The sequence below is a fragment of the Dreissena polymorpha genome, chromosome 6 (assembly GCF_020536995.1).
Source record: "Dreissena polymorpha isolate Duluth1 chromosome 6, UMN_Dpol_1.0, whole genome shotgun sequence".
NCBI classification, from domain to species: Eukaryota; Metazoa; Mollusca; class Bivalvia; order Myida; family Dreissenidae; genus Dreissena; species Dreissena polymorpha.
The window spans coordinates 12,104,392-12,123,941 of NC_068360.1; the positions used below are offsets into that span (position 1 = coordinate 12,104,392).

General features: G+C 35.0%; 1 protein-coding gene across 4 annotated transcripts in view; it reads left to right on the top strand.

Moving 5' to 3' along the window:
* The window catches only part of LOC127833654 (phosphatidylinositol 3,4,5-trisphosphate 5-phosphatase 2A-like), a 148,772-nt gene that overhangs the window by 16,772 nt on the left and 112,450 nt on the right, over positions 1 to 19,550 (top strand). For all 4 annotated transcript variants that reach the window (XM_052359047.1, XM_052359049.1, XM_052359048.1 and 1 more), the window contains exon 2: positions 2,976 to 3,050. The gene's annotated coding sequence lies outside the window, so the exon portion shown is untranslated. The remainder of the gene's footprint in view (positions 1 to 2,975; positions 3,051 to 19,550) is intronic.

Consider the following 19,550-nt stretch of genomic DNA (forward strand, 5'->3'; position numbering starts at 1 on the left):
TAAACAATTATAGAACTGGATTTACTTACCCTAACGAATTTCTTTGAAATATATCGGCTACATCTCCTAGCATGTCCAACTTCTCACAGCATGTCGGGTTTCCGGGGGTGATAAGGATTTTTATTTCATCTACTGGTATATACTGTTCATTGTGTATCAAAAGGTTGTATTTTTAACATTTAATTGTAAATAGTGTTTATGGCTACAGTAGCTTTAGTCAGGTTACACTGGTAAATATTTCAATGAAAGGCATTGAGTTTGTAAACATTAAACTTTCATGACAAAAAGTTAATCTAACAGCATTTCAGAGATATTATTAATATGATTTTCTGCATTATTTAACTAAATATATAAATAAATAAGCTACCTGGATATTTTATGAATGGAGCTGTAAATAGGATGTATAATTACTAAGATGGTGTACATTTATTTTAAATTCAGGTCCTTTTTTCAGATATTTGAATAATATCGTGTACTTTTAATTTTACTTTAAATTCTATTAATTTATTACATATTTTATATATCTTAGATATTTATTTTAGCATACACAATGAATGTCATAAAATGATAAAACAGATTAATCGTAGTGCTGACAGGTCAAATCACAATCATGCTACATGTATGTATAAATGGAACATTGATTTGTATGTTGATATAAATAGAACATTGAATTTTATGTGGATATAAACAGAACCTTGATATGTATGCAGATAATAATAAGTGTCCATTCAAAATGTTATTGATAATATACTCCAATAGGAAAATGAAGCAAGAATTTTGTTGAATATGAAAGTTAATAAGTGAATTTAACTGTTCATGCTTAAATTAGAATAATTTGATTGTTTTCCCAAATGTTACACATGTACTATAAATGCCAAGTCAATTTATATATGTTTAAAATTGTATTATTAGTATCACGTTTCATTTTAATGGATGCTTAAAGTTGTTTGAACTGACTGTAATTTTAAGTTACTGATGTCAAATAAAACCCACTTAACCACCATTCAGACAACAGTATGATGCTTGTTGTGGCATATTGTTTTTCTACTGTCTAAATGTTAATGAGTTGTAAGTGACAAGCCAGAACAAATGTTTAACACAGTTATATCACATATCGTTACTATAAATAGTAACAAAATGACGTCGCGACAGGGCCGTTATTCATATCTAGCGGGCCATTATAAATTATATCAGCCCGCTGAGCCGGGCCGATTTTTCATATCAGAAAAGAATGGAATCGCGCGACTTTTACTGAACAAAATGGCGTCCACATTCAGCCTTAGCCAACGGTGATCAATAAAATTGAGCGTCAACTCGAAGAGAGAATCGAACATGATTATAACTGACACTCATCTGTACATTAAATTGATGCCTCTATTTGTGTTTTAACAACATTTGTCAAACATTGTGAAACAGCAAAATGTATAGAAAAAGACACACATACCTCGATGACAACTTAAATCCGGTTCTTATAATAATAAAATAACAAAGATTTGTAATTGCATTTTCTGTTATTCCATCCGTTTATCTGCTGTGATTTTAAATCACCCTTTTATAAGCGATTGCATCGAATGCTTAACACTGTCACCATAAACACGATTTACGAAATCAAATCTCGAAGCGATTATAATAATTTTATTTCTATTGAATCTCCCAATTATGCTTGTGAAACACAAAATCGGGAATACGTTAAGGAATCGTTCGATGCTTAAAAAATATTTAACTGTTAAATAAAAACCCTCCACACGACAGAGCTGGGCCGGACGTCTAAAATCGGCCCTAGCTGCATAATGGCCCTTGGGCCGTTATGTCGGCAGCGGGCCGATTATATATGTCCGGACCTGCTCTGCTGTGTGTTATTGTCTTAGGAATAAAATATTGTTTGTTTCACCTGATCCTACAGCTAATTAGCATGGATCAGGTGAAACAAACAATATTTTATTCCTGACCTTTTAAGCATAGCTTTAATGTTACTGTTAGTGGTGGTCATATTGTTTGACAGAATTCAAAACAAAAGGACTATTGTTTCTAAAGGATTTTAGTATACAATTAACATGCAGGTAATGGAGAAACATAGTGTACTGCGGCAGTGTCCGTGCAGTTCAGAATGGCCCACTAAGCCTACAGTAAGCTTTTTTTATGCCACCGGTAGGGTGGCATATTGCAGTTGAATGTCAGTCCGTCTGTCTGTCAGTCTGTGATTCAGTCCGAAAACTTTAAAATTGGCCATATATAACTTTTGCAATATTGAAGATAGCAACTTGATATTCGGCATGCATGTGTATCTCATGAAGCTGCACATTTTCAGTGGTTAAAGGTTAAAAGTCAATGTCATCCTTTAAGGTCAAAGGTCAAAAATACAAATCCAAGGGAAGTATCGGTAATAAGCTTTAAAGGGAGATAATTATCTGTACCTGCCAAATGATTTTTTTTTAAATAAATCAAAGCGGGGCATTGTGTTTCAGACAAACACATCTCTTGTTTTTAGACAAGTTTCCTTGATGCAAAACCCCCATAAAATGGCAAAGTATGAGTCATCTTATATTTTCATATAAGCTAAATACACAGGCTGCACTGTCTGCACAGGCTTATCAGGGGCAACTTTTTTCGCTTATATGGAATTTTACGGATGAAGGAAGTTTCTTCTAAACGAAAATCCAGTCTTAGGATAGAGTGTTGTCCCTGACTTTGCGGACTTCACAGGCTAATGAATTAACTCTTTCAGTGCGGGAACCGAATTTTGAAGGCCTTTGCAAACAGTTTGGATCCAGATGAGACGCCACAGAACGTGGCGTCTCATCAGGATCCAAACTGTTTGCTATTCTTATAGTATTCTTTGAAAAAAATTGGAGAAAATGCTAATTTTAGAAATTCAACAGACGACATTTATGCAGACGAAAAATTTCCCAGCATGCAAAGGGTAAAAGGCCCCAAAGTGCTCCTCATGGTCAGTGAATCCTGATTTGTATTTTCAGACGCTGTGACAATGTTTGGCATAATGCTGGTGGCCATTACTGCACTTGCAAATTCCATTGAAAGCAAGTAAACAGGTCAGAATATTAAATTTTGTTTGCGGATAATTATTTCACTTTCATAAAGTCATCAATGAATTTACAGGAGTAGATTATGGATATACCGTATTTGTTGACTCATGGACGTTTTTATGTCCCTCTGTCCATAGATTATTATTATTATTATTATTGTTGTCCCGCTTGACGCTTGTATTCTAACATTTAATTGTACTATATTAGAATTGCTTAAGTGATGCCTCTTTTACTGTAACATATAGCTTGACAATTGATGTCGAGAAATGGGGACAGTATGACAATTTCTAATTGGCTGTGAAATCATTATTTGTTTGAGATTGAATTAAAATAAACACCAGAACCTAATTGTATTTTACTTTTTGATAAGCATACTTATTGTCTGTTAAATTAATATTTTAACATATTTCTGTTATTTATTTGAGAAAACATTACTACTTGGTAGACAAAATGACCGCAGTCCTTAATATAATTTTTAGCGAGGCTGTTTTCGGAGAAAACCCGAGCTATTGTCATAGCCAGCTCGTCTGCCGTCCGCCATAGGCGTCGTGCGAAAACCTTAATATTGGCTCTAAAATCAAAGTGCTTCCACCTACAACTTTGAAACTTCATATGTAGATGCACCTTGATGAGTTCTACACGCCACACCCATTTTTGGGTCACTAGGTCAAAGGTCAAGGTCACTGTGACCTCTTATATCAAACTTAAACATAGGCTCTAAAATCAAAGTGCTTCCACCTACAACTTTGAAACTTCATATGTAGCTGCACCTTGATGAGTTCTACATGCCACACCCATTTTTGGGTCACAAGGTCAAAGGTCAAGGTCACTGTGACCTCTAATATAAAACTTTAACAAAAACCTTAACATTGCCACTAAAATCAAAGTGCTTCCACCTACAACTTTGAAACTTCGTATGTAGATGCACCTTGATGAGTTCTACACGCCACAACCATTTTGGGTCACTTGGTCCAAGGTCAAGGTCACTGTGACCTTTTAAAAAAATAATTCTGACAAGCTTTCGCAGCCGAGCGTGGCACCCGTTATGCGGTGCTCTTGTTCTTTAACTGGAATCACGAATAATTATGCGACAGCACTGCAGACAATACATTTTATAATCTACAATTTTCCAGTTTAAAGTTCTTTTAAGAAATTTTTTTTTTTATCCAGCTCAAAACTGTAAAATTGACCCTTTTAGACCAACTGAAATGATTTCTGATGAATATGCTCATGACTATAAGTCATGAAACAGGGAAATTCAAAGCACATATTGTTGTATGAAAATATTGCCACAAACGGAATACTGACTCATTCTTTTAAAAACTTAACATAAAATAATACTCACACAATCACACAATTAATCAATTGTTCTTTAGGTACCTTACTTAAAACTTTCAGATTGTTTTCATCAGTCATGTAATGACATTTGAAATGTTATAGTAGTTGTGAAGATTGTCTGCATCAGGCATAGTGCAACTGTTTAAAGTCCTTGCAGATGTAAAGCTGTCAATTTTCACTTACCAAGAATAAGTTATTGATAATAGCCTTGAAGGGTCAACATTTTGAATGACCATGGCAAACATATTTACGCACCACTTAGGACATTCCTGAACGGAATGGCTGCACACTTGTTTTCATATACACTTACAATTTCATTGAACCTTTTATCATTGATGATGGCCAATTAGTGTCATCGTAGAACTGACAATTCATTAATTGCCCAGTTAACTTATCAAATATTGAACATATTGTTGTTATCTAATGGTAATTTGAGATAATGTGCGTGCTACTCATTATGAATTGTGACATTAAATAAGTTGAGTGAGGTGTTTATCACATTGACAAGCTCTTGTCGGCTGTAATCAGTATAATATTGCAAATGTTGCATCTTTAAATAATAGGTGTGATTTAACTTTGTGTCCCTGAAATAAAATGTATTCATTCTTGCATGTAGAATATAAATAGAAAACTTTGAAATGTGGTGAAATTGACGCACTGAGTTCTGTCAGTTTAATGTTTATTGACAAAAAATAGATTATTAAAAAACAGACAGAATCATGATTTTTTGTATATAAAATATGCTGTAATCATATGCATTTGCGACAATCGAATTTACCTGTACCAGTTTTTCCATGTAAATAATGTTTTTATAAGCTGGCTGTGAAAATGTTAGGGCACAGTCATTACTAAACAATAAATCAAAGCGCTGAAGGCACTGTAGGTGTTCGCTGTTGTTTAAGTTTTAGAAATTATGTTCTAGCTTTTTACATTGCAAGTTTTAAATGAACAAAACCCATTCAAATTTATAAAGAGTGTGTCTTAAAGCACAGGTCCAGATGTGTTTTTAGCTCACCTGAGCACAACATGCTCATGGTGAGCTTTTGTGATTGCCTTTTGTCTGTCGTGCGTCGTCTGTCGTGCGTCATCAACATTTTGCGTTGTAAACACTTCAGAGGCCACATTTATTGTCTGATTTTCATGAAACTTGGTCAGAACATTTGTCCAATCGATACCTCGACTGAGTTCAAAACTGGGTCATGCTGGGTCAAAAACTAGGTCACTAGGTAAAAAAAGAAAAACCTTGTGAACACTGTAGAAGCCACATTTGAAGCCCAATCTTCATGTAACTTTGTCAAAAAGTTTGTCTTAATGATATGTTGGTTGAGTTCAAAAATGGTTCTGGTCCGTTGAAAAACATGGCCCCCAGGGGGCGGGGAAGTATTCCTAATATGGCCATAGAGAAACCTTGTGAACACTCTAGAAGTCAAAATTTTTGCCCAATCATCATGAAACTTGGTCAAAACACTGGTTTTATTGATATCTCGGACGAGTTTGTAAATGGTCTAGATCGGTGAAAAAACATGGCCGCTAGGGGGCGGGGCAGTTTTCTCTCAATATATATATAGTGAAAACATGTGAACCCTCTAGAAGTCACATTTTTGGTCCAATGTTCATGAAATTTGGTCAGAACATGTGTTTTCTAGATATGACGGTTGAGTTCGAAAATGGTTTTGATCGGCAAAAAAGCATGGCCGCTGGGGAGGGGGGTCATTTTCCTTATATTTATATAGTAAAGCAGCTTGTGAACACTCTAGTTTGGCATGTCAAAGGAAGTAACTGCAAAATGGCTTTTGAAAAATTATGTTGAATTGACATAGTTGTCTCCCTTTTTAGCTCACCTGAGCACAACATGCTCATGGTGAGCTTTTGTGATCGCCTTTTGTCCGTCGTCCGTCGTGCGTGGTCAACATTTTGCCTTGTGAACGTTCTAGAAGCCACATTTATTGTCTGATCCAGCGCTTCCGTTAGCTTTTAAAAGTTGGAAGTCCTGACTTCCAAGCCTAAAATTTTGGACGTCCCACACATACATTTTGAAATCCTGATTTCATTTTATAATTTTAATATATGTACATGTTCCAACTCTATCTATTACCCGATAATCCAGTATTGTAACGATTTCTATTTTCAAAACCAAAATACGGACAATAATGACGTCCGCAAATGTCCGCCATTTTACGCAAGTTGAATTGTGGGATGGGGGAATTCCTATTGAACATGCATTAATCACGTGATGTGATTTGAGAAAATAGAGCACTGTTCATATTTAGTAATATGACAAATCAACAACTGAATTTTAAATGTTACATGTAAATTATGATCGACGACAAATACTGTATCCGAAAACGACTGTTCGAAAAAAATGTACGTGTTTTGCACATGAAATAATCTTTGCACATTGCTTGACTGCAGAAAATATAAACCAATAACTAACTAAATACGTAAGCAATATATAATTTGGTTAACATATTGCTTTACAATATGCTATTGCACTACTTTACTTTGCTAATCGACACTTTAGTCTCATTTATAAGACGCGCAAAGAATTTAGAGATACTTTTTATATGGGCTAAATTAAAAAGTAGCTTAATATTTAAGAGCGTCAAAAATTTGGACTAATCGACACTTAAAATATTTCAAGATGGCCGGCATTTGACTTGTAAGATTTTTGGAAACAAGTGAAGATATTTCGTCAGTTGCAGTTCATGTCTGTACCATCTGCTAACAAATCGGAAATAAATCAATAAAATATCGGGGAAAATCGGTACTGAAAATTTCCGGAATGCCGACTATTAAATTCGTTCTCAAATTATCGCGCATGTGAACGAATTTTCGTGAATTAATTATTTGTCGGTTATTTCCATACTGTCTTCAGATTTTTTTTCATCGCAAATCAGGCGATTGATAGACAATTTTTCTATCGCCTGAGCCTAGATTTCATTGCATTGGCGATCAGACGATGGGTTAATTTTGCAGACTGCTTATTTTCAAATGCGTATAAACAAACGTGTTATCTGAAATCATTTCCAGATTTTATTATTCACGGAAAGTTACGAAAATTCTAGCAACACATTAACATTTCTCGTGTATTTTGTGTACATATGAAATTCATGCGAAAATTAGACTTCATGTACGACATCACGTCATTCTTCCTCGGGGAAAGCGTGGACTGAAATATTTGATTGCTGAATAAACACATCGTAACGCAGAGGTCGCTAATGTATACAGCTTCACGTGGGGTCTGCGTGTATTCGGCTGCCTTAGCGCTGGTTGGCTGATGCGCTTACCAAGAAGACTTTGGTTGACAGCTGGAGAAATCAATATTGGCCACTCGCTGTGAAATTCATTGAAAACAGTAGCTCTAAGGCGGAGTTAACGGTCTGAATAATCCGATTTACTGTTGACATTTGTACGTGTTGTGTATTAGAAAATAGCGGATTATCGGACGTCCAAGAGACTTCCACCATTTGCATAATGGATGTACGACTGCCGTTTTCGGGCGTTATTTACGCCCGGACGTCCACTAACGGAAGCGCTGGTCTGATCTTCATGAAACTTGGTCAGAACATTTGTCCCATTGATACCTCGACGTAGTTCGAAACTGGGTCATGCTGGGTCAAAAACTAGGTCACTAGGTCAAAAAAAGAAAAACCTTGTTAACACTTTAGAAGTCACATTTGATGCCCAATCTTCATGTAACTTTGTCAAATTGTTTGTCTAAATGATATGTTGGTTGAGTTCAAAAATAGTTCTGGTCTTCCCCTAGGAAAGATAACAGTTGTTAAATCACTACTACTTCCCCTTTTTACACACCTGTTTGTAGCTCTTCCTAGCCCAGGAGAAAAAGTTTTAAAACAAATAAATAGCCTTTTTTCCAATTTTATATGGGATGGACCAGCAAAAATTAAACAAACTATTGCTATTAAATCATATGATGATGGAGGAGTTGCCATGACTGATATATATGCTTTTGAAAAAACTATGAAAATGACATGGTTAAGGAAAATTGTATCAAGTAATGGAAAATGTTTCCAACTTGTATATTCTATGTTTGATGTGAAGAAAATGTTTAATTTGGGAAAAAAATACATAGAAAATATTATGATAAGTTTAAAAAATTGTTTTTGGAGAGATGTCCTTACATGTTACATTGAGTATATTAATAAACAAAATGTCAGTAAGTGTGAAGATATCCTTGATATGCCGTTATTTTATAACCACAATTTTAAGATAGGTGGGAATATTATATATAACAAAAAAATGTATGATAGGGGAATTAGATATGTAAGAGATATAATGTGCACTTCTGGAGAATTTTTAAAACAATCTGTATAAGAAACTCTCATTGGCGCTAAAATTAACTTTCTTTTTTATGAAGGTTTAATTAGAACTGTGAATGCATTTATCAGGCTATCAGGACTTCCATTTATTAAAAAGCCAAATATACAATGTGCATTTATATCATTTTACTTGAATAACATTGTATTTGGATATAATCAAAACAAACTTGTCTATAAATGTTTTAGCTATAATACAGATATACCCACTTGCCATTTAAAATGGAATACACTTTTTAATAACGTTGAATGGACAAAAGTGCATGCACTTGTTTTTATTATATCTAAAGACACTTACACTCAGTGGTTCCAGACAAGAATTGTTCACAGAATCCTAGGAACCAAATCTTTGTTATTTAAAATGAACATTGTTCATGACAATTTATGTTCTTTCTGTAAAGAAAATGAAGAAACCCTATTACATATATTCTGGGACTGCATTTTCACAAAGAGAATTGTTAATTATGTTGTAGACTTTTTAAGATCCCATAATGTGCAAAAATGTACTGATATTTCATGTCAAACAATGTTATTTGGTTGTACAAGTATTAACATGACTGATATTAATATTCTTATTCTTGAAATTAAAAAGTATATATTTGTATGCCAGAGAAAGGGTCTATTACCTTCAATAAGGGGGCTGAATAATTATCTTTGCGTAGCATGGGAGATTCAATCTAATACTAAATGTAAAGAAAAGAAACTACTTAACTGGTCAATTGTAAAACTTTTTGTAGATCAATAGAACAGTGTTATTGTAAATTGTGTTGTTTACTTAAAATATTTAATACCATGGTCGTTTGATTAATGTTTTTAATTGTCTGAAGTCAAAACGTTTGATTAAAGCTTATGTTTTTCTGAAGTCCAAACAATTGTTGTTTTTTTTGTTTCATAACATCGCATGTATGTGTCTGTGTATGTGTGAACTGTAGGATTGTGTCTATATAATGGAATGCATGGATTTTATTTACCTCTATTATATTATTCATTTGAATTGTTAAACAACTATATTATATACTAACAGAATAACATGAAAACTAATGATACACTTTGTAATGTATGGAGGTGAATAAACGCTATAAATTTAAAAAAAAAAAAAAAAAAAAAAAAAAAAATAGTTCTGGTCCGTTGAAAAACATGGCCACCAGGGGTCGTGGCAGTATTCCTTATATGGCTATAGAGAAACCTTGTGAACACTCTAGAAGTCACAATTTTTGCCCAATCATCATGAAAATGGTCCAGATCGGTGAAAAAACATGGCGGAGAGGGGGCCGGGCAGTTTTCTCTATATGTATAAAATGAAAACATGTGAACCCTCTAGAAGTCACATTTTTGGTCCAATTTTCACATGAAATTTGGTCAGAACATGTGTTTTCTGGATATGACGTTCGAGTTCGAAAATAGTTTGGATCGGTAAAAAAGCATGGCCCCTGAGGGGGGGGGGGTCATTTTCCTTATATTTATATAGTAAAGCAGCTTGTGAACACTCTAGTTTAGCATGTCAAGGAAAGTAACTGCAAAATGACTTTTGAAAAATTATGTTGAATTGACAGAGTTGTCTCCCTTTTTAAAATATTTTTTTAAGCACAAGAAGATTAAGTGGAATTTATTATAAATGATAGTTTTACATTCTGGAATATGTTTTTTATTGTTTAATGATTCTGTACAATATGGCATTCTTTTGCCAAACGATTGAAGCGAGACTATACGATTGTTATAAGTGTTAAATTGCAATATATTGATAAATACATGTTACAATAACACAAAATAGGCAAGACATTGAAGACGAATTTCATAACATGCAGCAAAGACAAATTAGTGCCCCGAGCCGATGGCAACGAAGATATTTTGTACATATTTTTCTACAATAATCGAAGAATTCATCTTTTTATTAGGATCGGAGTAAGTGTATGTGTGTTTTATGAATAGACATCGCTGCAGGAATTTAAAAACAACCATTAAACTAAATTAAGATTCACATCGTAGATGCATGATATACATTCTGGCGAATTCGACTGTACAGACATTTTTGATTTCAGAATTAAATATCTGGCTTATTTCGCATTTTTTCGACACATGTTCTTCTTAACTTTTATTTAAAATCATATTGAAATTTATGACCTTGTTAACACTCTAGAGGTCACATTTATTTTCCGATCATCATGAAACTTGGTCTGAAGATTTGTCCCAATGATATCTTGGATAAGTTCGAAAATGGTTTTTGTTGCTGTAAAAACATGGCCACCAGGGGCCGGGAATTTTTCCTTAAATGGCTATATATGGCTTTAGTAAAACCTTGTTGACACTCTAGACACTCTAGAGGCCACATTTATTGTCCAATCTTCATGAAATTTGGTCAGACAGAAGATTGGTCTCAATGATATCTTGGATGAGTTTGAAAATAATTATGTTTGCTTGAAAAACATGGCTTCCAAGGGGCGGGGCATTTTTCCTTATATGGCTACAGTAAAATCTTGTTAACACTAGAGGCCACATTTACTGTCCGATCTTGGTCATCATGAAACTTGGTCAGAAGATTCATCCCCATAATATCTTGGAAGTGTTCAAAAATGATGCTGGTTGGTTGAAAAACATGGATTCCAGGGGGCGGGGCGTTTTTCCTTATATGGCTATAGTAAAATCTAGTTAACACTCTAGAGGTTTATTTTTTTATCTTCATGAAACTTGGTCAGAAGATTTGTTCCAATAATATCTTGTTATCTCAGGTGAGCGACTTTGGGCCTTTCAGGCTCTCTTGTTTAAATCATTAATAAAAATATAATGTAAGCTTCATTTTGGGAAAACAGGGCTAAAAGCATATGCATTAATTGTCATCCCAGTACCAGAGACTCTCTTTAAACGATAAACCGTATAAAATCAAAAATGTCGTCCTTGATTAGCTTGTGTGCATTGCGGAGGCTAATCAGTGTGCATATGCTAATCTTATTTGACATGCATTAAACCTCGTTTTCCCTGAAAGCAGCCAATATGTACAGATTTCAATGATAAACACTAGCCAATGTCGTCTTACAAGCTGTTAAACACTATTAGTCACATACACACAAAGCATGTACCAGTGGTTAACTATAAACAGGCAGATGTGGTGGTTATCGTTTCTAGCAGACTCTTCTAGCATTATTTTACTGCAACAGGCAGTGGTTGGCTTTCCAAAGCGTAGTTAAGCAGTTAAGCGCATACTGATTTGCAAAACTTGCTCTGTAAAATAAGTGTGAGCTAATGCTCACACTAAAAAATGGATGCAACAGTTGTGACATTTTAAAAGTAAGTCTTGTATTAGTTGCTTCCCCTGTCCGATACAACAGCCAGTTTTGTGAACATCCTTCTAGACTTGTAAGGATGTATGCTAAGATTGTTGATGATTGAGTTATGATATATGACAAATGACTCCGTAAACTTATTTACTTCTGATAGAAAACTGCTATCATAGACATGCATTTGTTTGTAACAATAATAAATATATATACTTTCTCCAAACTTATTTTCTAAAACAAAATTAACAATTTTTAGCTCGACTATTATATATATAAAATATATATAGTGGAGCAATCCTACTCACCCCAGCGTCGGCGTTAGCGTCTGCGTTAGCGTTAGCGTGCAAATGTTAAAGTTTTCAGACTACCTCTCTTATTTTCATTGTCCCTTGATATATTGCTTTCATATTTTGCATACTTGTTTACCAACATGACCCCAACCTATAAACAAGAGCAGACACCTCTATTAAGCATTTTGTCATAATTATGGCCTCTTTTCCACTTAGAATATGCAGCAAATGTTAAAGTTTTCGTACTACCCCATTTATTTTCATTGTCCCTTGACATATTGCTTTTATATTTAGCATACTAGATTACCAACATCATCCCAACCTATTAACAAGAGCAGACAACTCTATCAAGTATTTTGTCATAATTATTGCCCCTTTTATACTTAGAATATGCATATTATTGATAAATCAATGTTTAAGTTTGCATACTACCCCAAATATTTCCTATATCCTTTCACATATTGCTTTTATATGTTGCATACATGTTTACCAACATGACCCCAACCTATAAACAAGAGCAGACCACTGTATCAAGCATTTTGACATAATTATGGCCCATTTTACTCTTAGATAATTGAACATTTTACTTAAATTGCCATAACTTCTTAATTTATGATCACATTTTATTATTACTTTGACAAAACAACACTTACCTGAATACCACAATGGATTCCACCCAAACAATACCCTACGCCCCTACCCAGAATCCCTCCCCCCCCCCCACCCCCCCCCAATTTTTTTTTTAAACATCATCTAATAAATTACCACATCCCATATTAAACCCCCCTCTCACCCCCCCCACTCCCCGACCCCCCCCCCCATTTTTTTTTTAACATCATCTAATAAATTACCACCACCCACATTATAGCCCCCTCTCACCCCCCCTACCCCCCCAAAAAAAAAAATAATATTTTTATATATTTTTTTATTTTTGAAAGATCGTCTAATAAATTATTGAATATGAACAATTTCCCCATGATGGCTTACGTTATACTGTCAAGCACTTGAATAGTCAAGCGCGCTGTCCTCTGACAGCTCTTGTTCATTCTCACATGAAACAAATAAATTATAAAGGGTTATAAGATTTATACACATGAAACAAAAAAATTAAAAAGGGTTATAAGGTAATATTTTCACCTCTTTAGCCCCATTTAAGTCAGAACATTTTATAAGGTTATATGTTCACCTCTTTAGCCCCATTTAAGTCAGTACATTTTTATCCGCGCCGAAAAAAAATTTGGAGGGGATATAGTAATTGGTCCTGTCCGTCTGTCCGTCCATCCGTCCGTCCGGCTGAAACTTTGTCCGGAGCATAACTCCAAATCTGTTCAATGGATTTACTTTAAACTTAGAATATAAACAGATGGCAACTAGGAGAGGTGCAGTGACCAAGAACCATAACTCTATCTACCTTAGTTTTTGATTTTATCTCCCCTTTTATATAACTTAAAAGTAAATTTGTGTCCGGAGCATAACTCTAAATATACTAAATGGATTTACTTGAAACTTCAAATATAAACAGATGGCATCTAGGAGAAGTGCAGTGACCAAGAACCACAACTCTATCTACCTTAGTTTTTGAATCATCTCCCCTTTTATATAATTTTTAAGTAAATTTTTGTCTGGAGCATAACTCTAAATCTACTGAAGGGATTTACTTGAAACTTTAAATATAAACAGATGGCAACTAGGAGAAGTGCAGTGACCAAGAACCACAACTCTATCTACCTTAGTTTTTGAATTATCTCCCCTTTTATATAATTTTAAAGTTAATTTTTGCCCGGAACATAACTCTAAATATACTGAAGGTTTTACTTAAAACTTAAAATATATACAGATGGCAAGTAAGAAAAGTGCAGTGACTAAGAACCATAACTCTACTCACCTTAGTTATTGAATTATCTCCCCTTTTATATAACTTTAAAGTAAAGTTTGTCTGGAGCATAACTCTAAATCTACTAAAGGGATTTACTTGAAACTTGAAATATAAACATATGGCATCTAGGAGAAGTGCAGTGACCAAGAACCATAACTCTATCTACTTTAGTGTTTGAATTATCTCCCCTTTTATATAATTTTAAAGTAAATTTTTGTCCTGAGCATAACACTAAATCTACTGAAGGGATTTACTTGAAACTTGAAACTTAAACAGATGGCAAGTAGGAGAAGTGCAGTGACTAAGAACCATAACTCTATCTACCTTAGTGTTTGAATTATATCCCTTTATTTAATTTCAAAGTAAATTTTTGTCCGGAGCATAATGAATCATCTCCCTTTATTTGTTTTTACAAATATTATTCTACTCTCTAAAACAAATGTTGTCATACAAGCAAACACATTTCGGCGGGGATTTGGCACTACTGTGACAAGCTCTTGTATAAGGTTATATTTTCACCTCTTTAGCCCCAAGTCGGTATATTTTATAAGGTTAATTGTATTTTCACCTCTTTAGCCCCATTTCAATCAGTACATTTTATAACTTTATATTTTCACCTCTTTAGCCCCATTTAAATCAGTACATTTTATAAGGTTATATTTTCACCTCTTTAGCCCCATTTAAGTCAGTACATTTTATACAGGACAAAATAGTTACATTCAAACATTTAAAGGCAATAAGCCTCAAATTTAAGAGGCCAAGTGCTTGTTGTCTTATGCTTATTTAAAACAAGGTTACATGAAATATAAAATGTGAGGTGTTCATAACAAAAGACACTTTTCTTAGTTGTCACTATTAAAATTGAAAAAAAAAATATATTAAAAAATGAATAAATATTTTCACATCAAGGAAGCCAAACAGATGTATAGGCACTGTGTTCCATGTGCTTTCTGCTTTAACCCTTCCCCCCATAAGAATCGAAGTGAAAATGGCCTTTGCAACCAGCATAGACCCAGAAACCGTAACTCGCAGTCTGTTCAGGTTTTATGCTGTTTGCTGCTCATCAGTAAGTAAGGGTTGGAAATGAAGCCTTTAAAACTTTGGTAAGAGAGGTATTTAATTAAATGTTATTTTCTAAGGGACTAAAAATGCATCAAAATCCAAGTGGAAAAAGGTTAATTGCTACTGGCAAGACTCTGCAACGTAATTGGCTCCTGATTGACAGACTAGGCTCCTCTATGGCTGAAAGTAACAGAGAGGAACAGGTGTGAGTCTTAAGAAGAGGGCTTACCTAGCCATTAGATGAAGTGGAAGCTGACTTTTTGTTTTGCTGTTTTGCTCATAAATCTTGAAATGCCTTGACTTGCTAAGTAATGCCTGGATTGAAGGTGAAAGTAATGTGTCTGATTTAGGAATAATAAGCGCATACACCATTTTCATACTACAGCACTTGTTTTAATGTTCTTTTGACTTTTCAATATTACATTGAAATGACAATAAATCTGTCTGGCGTTCAGCAATGGATTTCAGGGATGTTTGCAAAAATAATATTATTGTAAGAGGCGTTTTTTAAAACATAAAGAGGCCACTTATTTTTAGCCCACCTGAGCACAACGTGCTCATGGTGAGCTTTTGTAATCGCCTTTTGTCCGTCGTCTGTGGTGCGTTGTGCGTCCGTCGTCAACATTTACCTTGTGAACACTCTAGAGGCCCCATTTATGGTCCGATCTTCATTAAACTTGGTCAAAACATTTGTCTTAATGATATCAACTAAGTTCGAAACTGGGTCATGCTGGGTCAAAAACTAGGTCACTAGGTCAAAAAAAAGAAAAACCTTGTGAACACTGTAGAAGTCACATTTGATGCCCAATCTTCATGTAACTTTGTCAAAATGTAGGTCTTAATGATATGTTGGTTGAGTTCAAAAATGGTTTTGGTCTATTGAAAAACATGGCCGCCAGGGGGCAGGGCAGTATTCCTTATATGGCTATAGAACCTTGTGAACACTCTTGAATTCACAATTTTTGCCCAATCATCATAAAACTTGGTTAAAACATTGGTTTAATTAATATCTTGGACGAGTTCGAAAATGGTCCAGATCTGTGAAAAAACATGGCCGCCAGGGGGCGGGGCAGTTTCCTATATATGTATTTAGTGAAAACATGTGAACACTCTAGAAGTCAAATTTTTGTTCAAATCTTTATGAAATTTTGTCAGAACATTTGTTTCCTAAATACGTCGGTTGAGTTCGAAAATGCTTTGGATTGGTAAAAAAACATGGCCGCCAGGGGGGGGGGGGTCTTTTTCCGTATGTTTATATAGTTAAAAAAGCTTGTGAACACTCTAGAAGTCACATTTTTTGCCTAATCATCATGAAATTTTGTTTAAACATCAATTTTTAGCTCACCTGATTGCTCAGGTGAGCTATTTTGACCGGTCTTTGTCCGTCCTCCGTCCGTTAACATTTGTTCTTAAACACTCTAGAGGCCACATTTATTGTCCGATCTTCATAAAACTTGGTCAGAAGCTTCGTCCCAATGAAATCTCAGTTGAGTTCGAAAATGGGTCATGCCAGGTCAAAAACTAGGTCCCTTAGGTCAAAATAAAGAAAAAACTTGTAAACACTGTAGAAGTCACATATCATGCCCAATCTTTATGTTACTTTGTCAAAATGTTTGTCTTAATGATATGTTGGTTGAGTTTAAAAGTGGTTCCGGTCCATTGAAAAACATGGCCGCCAGTGGGCGGGGCATTTTTCCTTATTTGGCTATAGAGAAACCTTGTAAACACTCTGGAAGTCACAATTTTTGCCCAATCATCATGAAAGTTGGTCAAAACATTGGTTTTATTGATTTCTTAAGGACGAGTTCGAAAATGGTCCAGATCAGTGAAAAAATATGGCCGCCAGTGGGCGGGGCATTTTTCTCTATATGTATATAGTGAAAACATGGGAACACTCTTGAAGTCACCTTTTGTTTCCTAGATACGCGAGTTAAGTTTGAAAATGGTTCCAGTTTTCCTTATATTTATATAGTAAAAAGACTTTTAAACAATAATGAATTAAGGTCATGTAACATGCGAGACAACTCTTCTAAATATTGCATTTATTGTTGTGCACAATTTAGTTTACAGTAGTTACTCCCCTTTGATTATTATTGTTTTCATAATAATAATAGTTGTGTGAATCATTTATGTGTTAATTGTTATTTGAGGTTGGATGTTTTTTTTAAGGCCGGTTTTGTCTGTCTACTGTCCGTCCATCGTCCGTCCGTCCATCCACATTTGTTTGTAAACACTCTAGAGGCCACACTCATTGTCCGATCTTCATGAAACTTGGTCAGAAGATTTGTCCCAATGATATCTCGATCGAGTTCAAAACTGGGTCATGCTGGGTCAAAAACTAGGTCACTAGTTAAAAAAAAAGAAAAAGCTTGTAAACACTGTAGAAGTCACATTTAATGCCCAATCTTCATGTAACTTTGTCTTAATGTCTGTCTTAATGATATGTTGGTTGAGCTCAAAAGTGGTTCCGGTCCGATGAAAAACATGGCCACCAGTGGGCGGGGCAGTTATCCTTATTTTTGGCTATAGAGAAACTTACACTCTAGAAGTCACAATTTTGGCCCAATCATCATGAAAGTTAATCAAAAGATTGGTTTTATTGATATGTCAGAGGAGTTCGAAAATGGTCCAGATTGGTGAAAAATCATGGCCGCCAGTGGGCGGGGCATTTTTCTCTATATATGAAAACATGTGAACACTCTAGAAGTCACATTTTTGCCCAATTTTCATGAAATTTTGTCAGAACATTTGTTTCCTTGATACGAGAGTCGAGTTGGAAAATGGTTCTGGTCAGTTTAATAACATGGCTGCCGGGGGGGGGGGGGGGGCAGTTTTCTTATATTTAAATAGTAAAAAAAAAAGCTTGGGAACACTTTAGAAGTCACATTTTTTGCCCATTCATCATGAAACTTGGTGAAAAGATTGGTTTTATATATATCTCAGATGAGTTTGCAAATGGTCCTTATGGATCAATAAACATGGCTGCCAGTTGGGTGGGGCAGTTTTCCTTATGTGACTATATAAAGAAACCTTGTGATCGAACACTATAGAAGTCAAATATTTTGCCTAATCATCGTGAAACTTTGTCAATAAATTGGTTTTATTGATTTCTTGGACAAGTTGGAAATTGGTTCAGATCAGTGAAACACACTTTTTAGCTCACCTGATTGCTCAGGTGAGGTTTTAGGATTTGTCTTTGTCCCCTGTCCGTCCGTCCGTCCACATTTGGTTTGTAACACTCTTGCATTCACATTTCTCAAGCATTCTTTATCAAAGTTGCTGAAAGATCTCAGTCAAGTTTGATGAATCTGATGAGCATTATCACATAATTAATGCCATAATAATTGCCCTTAGATTGTCCAAACTTTTATTGTATTATACAACTACTTGTAAGCAAAGTTTCATGTTTGGTAAGGGGGGTCAACTCAAAATATAGGTCACCATTTCAAATCTTACAAAAAGACTCCTACGCAAGAGTTTTGGTTCAATAATGATGAAACTTGACCAGGATGTTTGTCTGGTCAATATCTAGGTCAAGTTTGACATTAGGTAAAGATTGAATGAACCGACTGCTCTCAGGTGAGCGAACTAGGGCCATCGTGGCCCTCTTGTTTAGATATCTTGGATGTGTACAAAAATGGTCATGATCTGTGAAAAAACATGGCCGCCAGGGGGGCGGGGCAGTTTTCTCTATATGTATATAGTGTAAACATGTGAACAGTCTAGAAGACACATTTTTTGCCCAATTTGCATGAAATTTGGTCAGAATATTTGTTTCCTGGATATGACGGTTGAGTTCGAAAATGGTTCGTATCGGTAAAAAAACATGGCCACCAGGGAGGGTCTTTTTCCTTATATTTATAAAGTAAAGAAGCTTGTGAACACTCTAGAAGTCACATTTTTTGCCTAATCATCATTTATTTGGTCAAAACATTGGTTATGTGGATATCTCGGACGATTTTGAAAATGGTCATGATCAGTGGAAAAAAAATGGCCGCCAGGTGATGGGGCAGTTTTCTCTATATGTATATAGTGAAAACATGTGAACAGTCTAGGCGACACATTTTTCGCCCAATCTTTATGAAATTTGGTCAGAACATTTGTTTCCTGGATACGACTGTTGAGTTCGAAAATGGTTCGGATCGGTAAAAAAACATAGCCGCCAGGAGGGGGGTCTTTTTCCTTATATTTATATAGTAAAAAAAGCTTGTGAACACTCTAGAAGTCACATATTTTGTCCAATCATCATGAAACTTGGTCAAAACATTGGTTTTATGGATATCTTGGTTGAGTTCGAAAATAGTCATGATCAGTCAAAAAACATGGCCGCC